At 48.9% G+C, this 9,576-nt stretch overlaps 2 pseudogenes; both read right to left on the bottom strand.

The window, feature by feature from the left end:
- Nucleotides 1–6,977: 6,977 nt before the first annotated feature.
- LOC105999213 lies at nt 6,978–7,927 on the bottom strand (annotated as a pseudogene).
- A 755-nt stretch (nt 7,928–8,682) lies between these two features.
- LOC105999212 overlaps nt 8,683–9,576 on the bottom strand; it is a 5,117-nt pseudogene continuing 4,223 nt past the window's right edge.

The raw sequence follows: 9,576 nt of genomic DNA, 5'->3' as shown, positions 1-9,576 counted from the left end.
CCCTCCTCCATCCTCCTCCACCCTCCTCCACCCTCCTCCATCCTTCCCCATCCCTCCTCCATCCCGACTCCACATGCCTTCCCATGCCCCAACGGCAGCGCTTGTGCGCACCCTGTGGCCAGAGAGGGGATTGCAACCAGAAAGCCCGTGCGGATTGCCCTTCAGAATGAGTGCCTATCTTCAGACGAGAAAGGACTCATCGCACCTGTCTTCTGAAAACAACCCGAGCTGCCCCACGGCCACATGAAGAGACCCAGACCCCAGGTGAACGAGTGCCTGCTATCAGCACCGTGGGCTCAAGGGGACGAGTCACAGACACAAAGGAACTTCTTTTTTTTTTTTGGCTCTGGTCATGGGGCCTGAACTCTGGGCCTGGGCGCTGTCCCTCAGCTCTTCAGCTCAAGGCGAGCACTCTACCACTTGAGCCACAGCCCCACTTCTGGCTTTTTTCTTTTTGCTTATGTAGTGATGAGGAATTGAACCCAGGGCCTCGAGCATGCAAGGCAAGCGCTCTACCACTGAGCCACCTTCCCAGCCCCACAAAGTAACTTCTTTGCTTTCTCCACTTCTTTCCCCCCTGTCCTGGGGCTTGAACTCCTGACCTTGGGCTTCTTTTTGGTCAAGGCTAGCACTCTACCACTTGAGCCACAGCTCCACTTCTGGCTTTTTAGGGGGTGGTTTATTGGAGATAAGAGTCTCATGGGTTTTCCTGCGCAGGCTGGCTTTGCACTGTGATCCTCAGAGCTCAGCCTCCAAGTAGCTAGGATTATAGATGTGAGCCACTGGTGCCTGGCTCAGCCTCTCATTTTTTTTGAAACAGCATGTTGTTGAGGTTCATTCCACTGTATTCATATATGTCTTCCTATAAAATACCCTTCAATTCCCTTTGTCTCGTGGTGCCTCTTCCTTTTATCCTCCTTTTCCTTCTAACTCCTTCTTAGTCCCCTTTTATATCCACATCCCATTACTATGTCAACATCATCACCACCATCACGACTATTTTGGGTTTACATTGTATAAATGAATGAGAACGGGTGATATGTGTCTTCGTGTGCTCAGACTTGACAGCATGGTCTCCAGAGCCATCATCTCCCTGAAAATGGCATAATTCCATCTCTCTGTGACTGAGCCACTGTCTATAGCTAGAGTCTTCTTCAGCCACTCTTGGTTGTGAGGGACGTGGCTGATCCACAGTCTGCCTCGACACAGCTGGATGTGGAGATGGCTTTCTCGCATAGTGATGTCACCTTCCTTCAGATATATCCCCAGGCATGCTCAGAAAGGTCATGAGAACATTCCTCAAAAGATCTGAGCACCCACGAGGCTGAGATCTGGGGATCTCAGTTCAAAGCCAGGCAGGGCAGGAAACTCTGTGATACTCTTATCTACAGTGAACCAATAAACACAGAAAATGGAGCTGTGGCTCAAGTGATAGGGCGTCAGCCTTGAGCAAAATGGTCAGGGGACAGCACCCAGGCCCCGAGTTCAAGCCCCAGGACTGGCATCCATGCAAAAAGAACTAGTCATCTAGCTTCTGTCTTGCTTCTCTGACATCTCCCCTAGTGTCTCAAGACACTACAGAACCAAGCTTCCTAAACGACCATGGGGTCTCTTAATTCCCTTACAGTTTCTTCTTGAATATGGTCCCATGCTTTCCCTTGGGAAATCTCTTCTGGGAGTTCCTAGGGGTCCTAACTTTAGGTATATCCACCTCTGCCCATTCAGTTAACAGAAGCAGGTGGAGATTTCCAAGTGGATGTGAGTGACCATTAGAAAATTCTGCCCAGAAGCTGGGCACAATCACTCATGCCTATAATCCCAGCTATTCAGGAGTCTGAGACCAGAGGATCACTGTTCAAAACCAGTCCAAGCAGGAAAGTCCATGAGACTCTTATCTCCAATTAACTACCAAAACCTTGGAAGGGGAGCTGTGGCTGAAGTGGTAGAGCGCTAGCCTTGAGTGAAATAGCTCAGATCTTCAAGGGAAATTTTCCCTTGAAGGAAAGAGGCAATGTATAAGCAATGAACACCACACAGATGGCTAAGTGCATGGTTCCTATGAACACAGAGGCATTAAAGTAAGCTGCGGGTTTTCAGAAGGGAGAGGCTTCTCAGGTAATACAGACTCAGATAAACAGCTGTCCCTGGGGGGAACGGTCTTCCTCTCCTGGGGGAAGAGAGAGAATGTGTGTCAGTGATGATCATTTGATGTCATGTTGGACTCACTCACTCACCATGGATTTGATCAGGTGATTTCTGTTTTGTTTTGGTCATGGGGCCTGAACTCTGGGCCTGGGCCCTGTCTCTCAGCTCTTCAGCTCCAGGCGAGTGCTCTACCACTTGAGCCACAGCTCCATTTCCAGTTTTCTAGTGGTTTATTAGAGATAAGAGTTTCCTGGCCTTTCCTGCCCAGGCTGGCTTTGAACAACAGTCCTCAGATCTCAGCCTCCAGAGTAGCTAGGAGTATAGGTGTGTGCCACCGGTGCCTGGTGATTACTTTTTTTTTTTATCTTTATCTTTATTTTATTTTCTAGTGCTGGTTCTGGAGCTTGAACTCAGGGCCCGGGTCCTTTCCCTGAGCTTCTTTTTGCTCAAAGCCAGTGCTCTACCCCTGGAGTCACAGGTCCACTTCCAGCTTTTTTTTTTTTTTTTTTGATAGTTTGTTGGCAATAAGTTCTATGGACTCTCCTGTTCCAGCAGGTCCTCAGATCTCAGCCTCTTGAGTAGTTAGGATTACAGGCGTGAGCCACTGGGGCCTGGATGGCTGGTGGTTTATTTCTATATTAGCTGGGTGTCAGTCCAGGTAAAGAAATCCGTGAAACTCTTATCTCTGTTTAATCACCAAAAGCCAGACGTGGAGCTGTGGCTCAAGCGGCAGAGCATTAGTCTTGAGGACAAAAGCTCAGGGACAGCTCTGAGGCCCAGTTCAAGCTCCAAGACCAACACACACGCGCGTGTGCTCACACACACATACACACACACACACAAACCCCAAACAACCAACCTCCAAACAACAACATCAAAATCCTCTCAATTTATTACCATTCTGTAAGTATTGGTGACTCCAAGGACCACCTGATTTTTGAGGCTGTACAGTAGGTCAGGTTAGGGATGAGCAGAAGAGGAGGGGCAGGGCCTTGTCAAGGTGGAGAATTCTGTCTTTTACTTTACTGTTTGATTTATAAAAGACTTGGAACCTTGGTTAATTGTCAGCGAGATGAGGGAGGGTCATGTGCCCTTATTGATCGTAATCTCTGTGTTGGTGCTGGTTAAAAAAAATACTTGGAAACCCAGGGCTGGTGGCTCACGTCTGTATCCTAGCTACTCAGGAGGCTGAGATCTGAGGATCATGGTTCAAAGCCAGCCCGGGCAGGAAAGTCCGTGAGACTTTTCTCTCCAATGAACCACCAAAAATGATGCTGAAGAGCTGAGGGACAGTGCCCAGGCCCAAAGTTCAAGCCCCATGACTAACCAAAAAAAATATACTTGGTAGATTTAGGAAGTCAAAGATAAGGACTAGGGAGCTTTAGGGCAAGGCTCACTGCAGCTCCGTCTCCTTCCCCAGAGTCCTCTCATAACTCCCTTTTGGAAAGTGACAGAACAAAAGCTTTTTGTATAGCCACAAATCCAGAACTCACAAGGGAAACAAGAGGAGGAACGGACTGTTAGGGACTGACTTATGTCCATCAACCCCCCCCATTCCCAAATTCATATGCTGAAATCTTAATCTCCAACACCCCAGAGCTTGACTGTATGAGAGGAAGATTCTCCAAAAAGATAATCAGATTAGAATGTGAGCACTGAGATATGGTGTCTGGTGTCTTTACAAGAAGAGATTTGAGGCTGGGCACTGGTGGCTCACACCTGTCATCCTAGCTACCCAGGAGGCTGAGGTCTGAGGATTGTGGCTTCAAAGCCAGCCTGGGCAGGAGCATCTGTGAAATTCTTATCTTCAGGTAATCACCAAAAACCTGGAAGTGGAGCTATGGCCCAAATGATAGAATGCTAGCCTTGAGTGAAAAAGCCTAGGGACAGCTCCCAGGCCCCGAGTTCAAGCCCTAGTACTGGCAAAAAAAAATTAGCCAGCAAATACACTCATATTCACTCAGACCCAAACCCCACAAGAGTGCTGTGCAGCAGCCATCTGGTTTGAAGAAGGACCGATTTCTTCCCTGGGTGAGAGTAGGTCAGAGGTGCTGGAGGCTTGGTGCCAAGGAGGCTAAGACTTTGTGAAGTGAGAGACACACACAGGTGCCCAGACAGGCAAGGCGGCCATTCTCATTATCTGAGGTCTGTCCCCTCCTGTCTCCCCAGGAGAAAATCTCACCAAGCAGGAATGTCATCTTGTTCAACTACTCTGGAGAGCAGTATGGAGGCTCCTCAAAAGATTAAACATAGAGCTTCCTTATGACCCAGCACTTCCACTCCTGGGCATCTACCCAAAGGACCACAAACCAGGTCACACTAAAGCCAGCAGCACAACCATGCAGATTGCTGCATTGTAAACCATATAGCTAAGCTATGGAATCAACCCAGATGCCACCTCAGTGGACGAATGGTTCAAGAAAATGTTCCAAAGGAACACAAGCTGCATGGTCTCCCTCATTTGTAATAACTAGAATACATGTAGGATATTCTTAGCAGATGATCACAAGGGCTCCATACCCTATGACCATACAAAATGATGCTTATCGAAATGAACAAGAAATGGAAACAAGAGTTTTTTTTAATTGTGCTGTTTGAAGTTATTTTTTCCTCCTTTGATGTATGCCCTGTTGTCACTGTTCATAGTTCCCGTACCCTTTGTCTCGTATGTAAGTTTATCTGACTTGGGGAAGGGAAGGGGAAATCACAGAAGCCATGGGACAAAGTGTGAACAGATTCAGCAGTGAGACTCGCTAGATACTCTCTTGGAAATGAACTTTACAACTTGAGGGGCCGGGAGGGGGCAGGGGAGGGAGGGAGAAAATGAGGGAGGGGGGACACCGTTCAAAAGAAATGTGCACCTGTACATCACCTCTACAGCACAATACAATAAAATCTTACCAAGCACCAGCTCCCATTTCCCGAGCTGTGAACCAGGGTCCGGCTGTGGCGGTGGATGCTCCTCCTCACCTGGGTGCTGGTGAGTGGCTGTGTTCTCAGGACAGATGGGCACAGTGCTGGGGACAGCAGGATTCTATTCAGGCTGAGGCTGGGGCGGGTAGTGTCCTCACTGGGCGGGGCTGGGGTAGGGGGACACGTGGCCACGCCTCCGCTCCCCAGCCAGCCGCTCACCACACCTGCTATTTTCCCTTACTCTGTTCCCAGCAGTGCGTATCCTTAGAGCCTGGGGAGGCCAGAGCCCTGCTCCCCTGGGCAAGGCCAGGCATACAACATCCAGTTCTCTGCTCAACTCTGTGTCATGCACTATGAACACACTGCACACGGTACTTGTCCCTCCCTCCCTCCTCTTCTCTCCTTTCTCCCTTGACTTCCTCCTCCTCCCTAACTTCTCTCCCTTCTTGCTATTACACATGTGATTCTTTCTCTCTTTCCCCTCCCTCCCATCACCTCCCTCTCTGCCTCTCTCCTCTCTCTTCCTTCCTCCTCCTTTCGCTCTTCTCCCCTCTCTCCCTTTCCCTCTCCCTCTCTTCTCCCTTTGTCCCTCTCTTTCTCCCCCCCCTCCCTCTCTCCTTCCCTCCCTCTCTCCTCTTTCTCAGAAGAACTAGATGTTGAACGCAGGGCTCCATGCTTGCTAGACACATGCTCTCCCATTTGAGTCATTCCACCAGCCCCTTTTAATCTTTGTTCTTGGTTATTTTTTTCCTTTTGAGATAGGATTTCACCGTATGCCCAAGCTAGCCTGGATTGTGAGCCTCCTATTTGCGCTTCCCCGTGTCACCGGGATGACAGGCATGAACTACCATACCCAGCAGCTGATCAAGACGGAGTCTCATGAACTTTTTTTTTTTGTCTGAGATAGATAAGCCTCCGGCCATGATTCCCCCAATCTCTCTCGGCCCCAAGTAACTGGGGTTATAGGTGTGAGCCACTGCACCCAAGCCAACTGTTGAGTGCATAATATTCTTAAGGTACATGGAGAAAAATATTCCCAACACAGCTCATGTGAATGAAATATTTTTAAAGTAAACTATAGTATACGTGCTCATTCAAATAAAAATTAAAAATGGACAAAAAACCACAGGCACAGCAAGTTCTCCCATAACTTCAACAGAAGATTGTAATTTCTTGCTTAGAAGTTTTTTTTTTAATTGTAAAGGTGACTGACATACAGAGGGGTTATAGTTATGTAAGTCAGGTAACGAGTATACTTCTCTTTGAACAGAACCCTTCCCTTGTTTTCTCCCAGTTTTCCCCCTCCCACTCCTCCCTTTCCCCACAGGCTGTGTAGTTCATTTCTAGTGTCTAGTGGTATCATCGCTGAATCAGTTCAACCTCTGTCCCACCACTTCTGTGCTTCCCCTTCCCCTCCCTGAATCAGATAAATTTACATACAAGTCAAAAGGTACAGAAATCACTAACAAAGTGTGTGGGGGAAAAGAGTCCTAAAATGGAAAATAAAAAACTCCTTGTTTCCATTTCTTGGAGTTCATTTCAATAAGCGTCATTTTGTACGATTATGTGTAGAGAGCTACTGAGCCCTTTTGATCCCCTCCTAAGAACATCCTCCTTTGGTCTCACTGTGTGAATGGTTAGACTCCTGGTTAATTTATCCTGTCCAAGTGTAGTGTTTTGTCTTTTACTATCCGTTGGGTTTACTCACAGATGTATAGGCACATTGCAGTTGTTACTCATGAGGGGAGCCTTGCAGCCTATGCTTCTTTGGGTTTGGCTTACTTGTTTTCCAAGCCTTTCCATTGCCTTAGGAGTGGGCGATGCCATTCTTTCTGAGAGAAGCGTAGCATTCCATTGTGTATATAAGCCACATTTGCTTCATCCATGTGTCCACTGAGGGCTTTCTTTTCCCCTTGTAGTCAGATGCCCTTTCTCACACCCAGGATCGTGAGCACCTGCCTTGTTTCCTTCTCAAGGAACATTGCCAGAGCCCTCTTGAGGTCCTTGTTCCTCAGGCTGTAGATGAAGGGGTTCAGCATGGGGGTGACCACTGTGTACATCACCGAGGCCGTGGTACTCGAGTGTGGGTTTTGGATCACCTCAGAACTGAAGTACACACCCAGGAGCGTGCCATAAAACAAGGAGACCACGGACAGGTGAGACGCGCAGGTGGAGAAGGCCTTGTACCTCCCCTGGGCCGTGGCCATGGCCCGGATGGAGGAGCCGATTTTATAATAGGAATAAAGAATACCAACCAGGGAACTCCCACCCAGCAGCCCAGCCACACAGTACAGCGCTATTTTGTTGAGAGAAGTGTCAGAACATGACATGTGGGCCAGCTGGTTAGGTTCACAGAAGAAGTGTGGGATTTCCGGAGCCTTGCAGAAGGACAGCCGCTGCACCAGGAGGCTTTGTAACAAGGAGTTCAGGGTGCTCGTGACCCAGGAGCCCAGCATCAGCAGCACACAGAGCCGGGGACTCATGATGATCGCATAGCGCAGCGGGTGACAGATGGCCACGAAGGTCGTAGGCCATCACCGCCAGCAGGAAGTTGTCCAGCCCCACAAACAAAGTGAAGAAATAAATCTGGACCACGCAGCCCACGTAGCTGATGGCCCGGCTGTGCGTGTGGAGGCTGAGCAGAATCTTGGGGACGGTGGTGGAGGTGAAGCAGACGTCCACCAGGGACAGGTTGGAGAGGAAGAAGTACATGGGCGTGTGCAGACGGGGGTCAGAGATGGCTGCCAGGATGATGAGCAGATTGCCGAGCACGGTACATGGACAGGAAGAGGCCGTAGAGGAGGGGCTGCAGTCGGGGGTCTTCTGAAATTCCCAGAAGAAGGAATTCTACAATTTGCGAGTCATTCATTGTTCAATGTGGTTGAAGACCCCCCCTTCTATGGTTAGTATATGCTCATGAAAATGCTAAAAAAAAGAGAGAGAGAAAAGAGTATATAGCACAATAAAATCATGCACACTTGACCAAGATACTGCTGTGTCTATTCTACAGCCAAGACCTGAATTCTGAGGTTTTGTGTGTGAATCTGCTCCCCCCAAGGGGCTCCTTGTCACGATGATTGGAGTTTTCTGCCCACCACTTAGTATCTCCCTGGATGTTTTGTTTTTGTTTTGTGGATCTGTGCTGGTCTCGTGGCTTGAACTAAGGACCTGGGCACTGTGCTTGAACTTTTTTGCTCAAAGCTGGTGCTCTACCCACTTGAGCCACAGTTCCACTTGCTTTTTCTAATTAATTGAAAGTAAGAGTTTCATGGACTTTCCTGCCTGGGCTGGCTTCATACCACAATCCTCACATCTCAGCCTCCTGAGTAGCTAGGATGACAGGCGTGAGCCACCGGTGCCCAGTTGGAAGGATACATTTTTGGGCACTGTGGAAGAAATCAAATTGAAACTTATAGTTTCATCCTACATATAGAGTTATATATGAATTAAAATGGACCTTGGATGCTGGTCCTAATTCAAGACAACAAAATGAAATAATAGCTAATTAAAATATTCATAGGAACTGGGCACTGGTGGCTTACACTCGGATTCCTAGCTACTCAGGAGGCTGAGAGCTAAGGACAGAGTTTGAAGCCAGCCTTGGCAGGAAAGTCTGTGAGATGTTCATCTACAGTGAATCAGCAAAAAGCTGGAAGTGGGGATGTGGCACAAGTGGTAGAGCACTAGCTTTGAGCAAAACAGCTCAAGGACAGCACGCAGGCCCTGAGTTCAAGCTCCAGGATAGGAACACACACACACACACACACACACACACACACACACACACACACAGCACCTCCCTCCACATCTCATACTCAATTTTCTGGCCTCCTGATTGCAAAAGTTTTTTTTTTAACTTTTGCCTGGGCTCTAATTTGATAGACTTTTGTTCCCTTTGCTCAGCTGGCTCCGTTCCCATCCCACAATGGTCCGTCCAGATGTGAGCCTTGAGGGGTTCAAAGGACACATCAGCTTCCAAACGAGATAGATTGCCAGCCAGCACGGGAGCCCGGTAGATGATGCTTCTCGAAATGAGCTCCAAGGAATGGAAAGGAGAGATTTTTTTGGTACGGTGTGCAGTTCCTTTTCCTTTTCTCGTTCCTTCTCTCCATTCTGCTGTGCTCTGTCTCTGCTTGTGATTTGTGCACCCTTTGTCTTGTACATAAATGGATCTGATTGGGGGGCGCAGGCACGGAGGGACAGAGGGCGAACCAGCTCACAGCCAGACTCACGGACTGGGCCGGGAATGAGCTATCCTGCATGGGGCGGGGGGGTCGGGAGGGGAACCAGGGAGGGACCGAGGGAGGGGTGACACTGTTCTAAAGGGAATGCGCTCATTCCCTGAACCACACACCTGTAACCCCTCTGCCCATCACCTCCGTGATAAAAATTAAAAACACACAGAAGAAAATGGACCTGGTGGGCGGGGAGGAGTCGGGCCTCCGCTCCAGACAGGAAGGTGGGGCGGCCAGCGCCTCTCCTGGGCTGGGGGAGGAAACCGTCTGGACGTGGGAATCC

Source organism: Dipodomys ordii, unplaced genomic scaffold (assembly GCF_000151885.1).
Source record: "Dipodomys ordii isolate 6190 unplaced genomic scaffold, Dord_2.0 Scaffold184, whole genome shotgun sequence".
NCBI classification, from domain to species: domain Eukaryota; kingdom Metazoa; phylum Chordata; class Mammalia; order Rodentia; family Heteromyidae; genus Dipodomys; species Dipodomys ordii.
The sequence above is the reverse complement of the archived record's forward strand: the minus strand, read 5'-3'. Positions and strand labels throughout refer to the sequence as shown.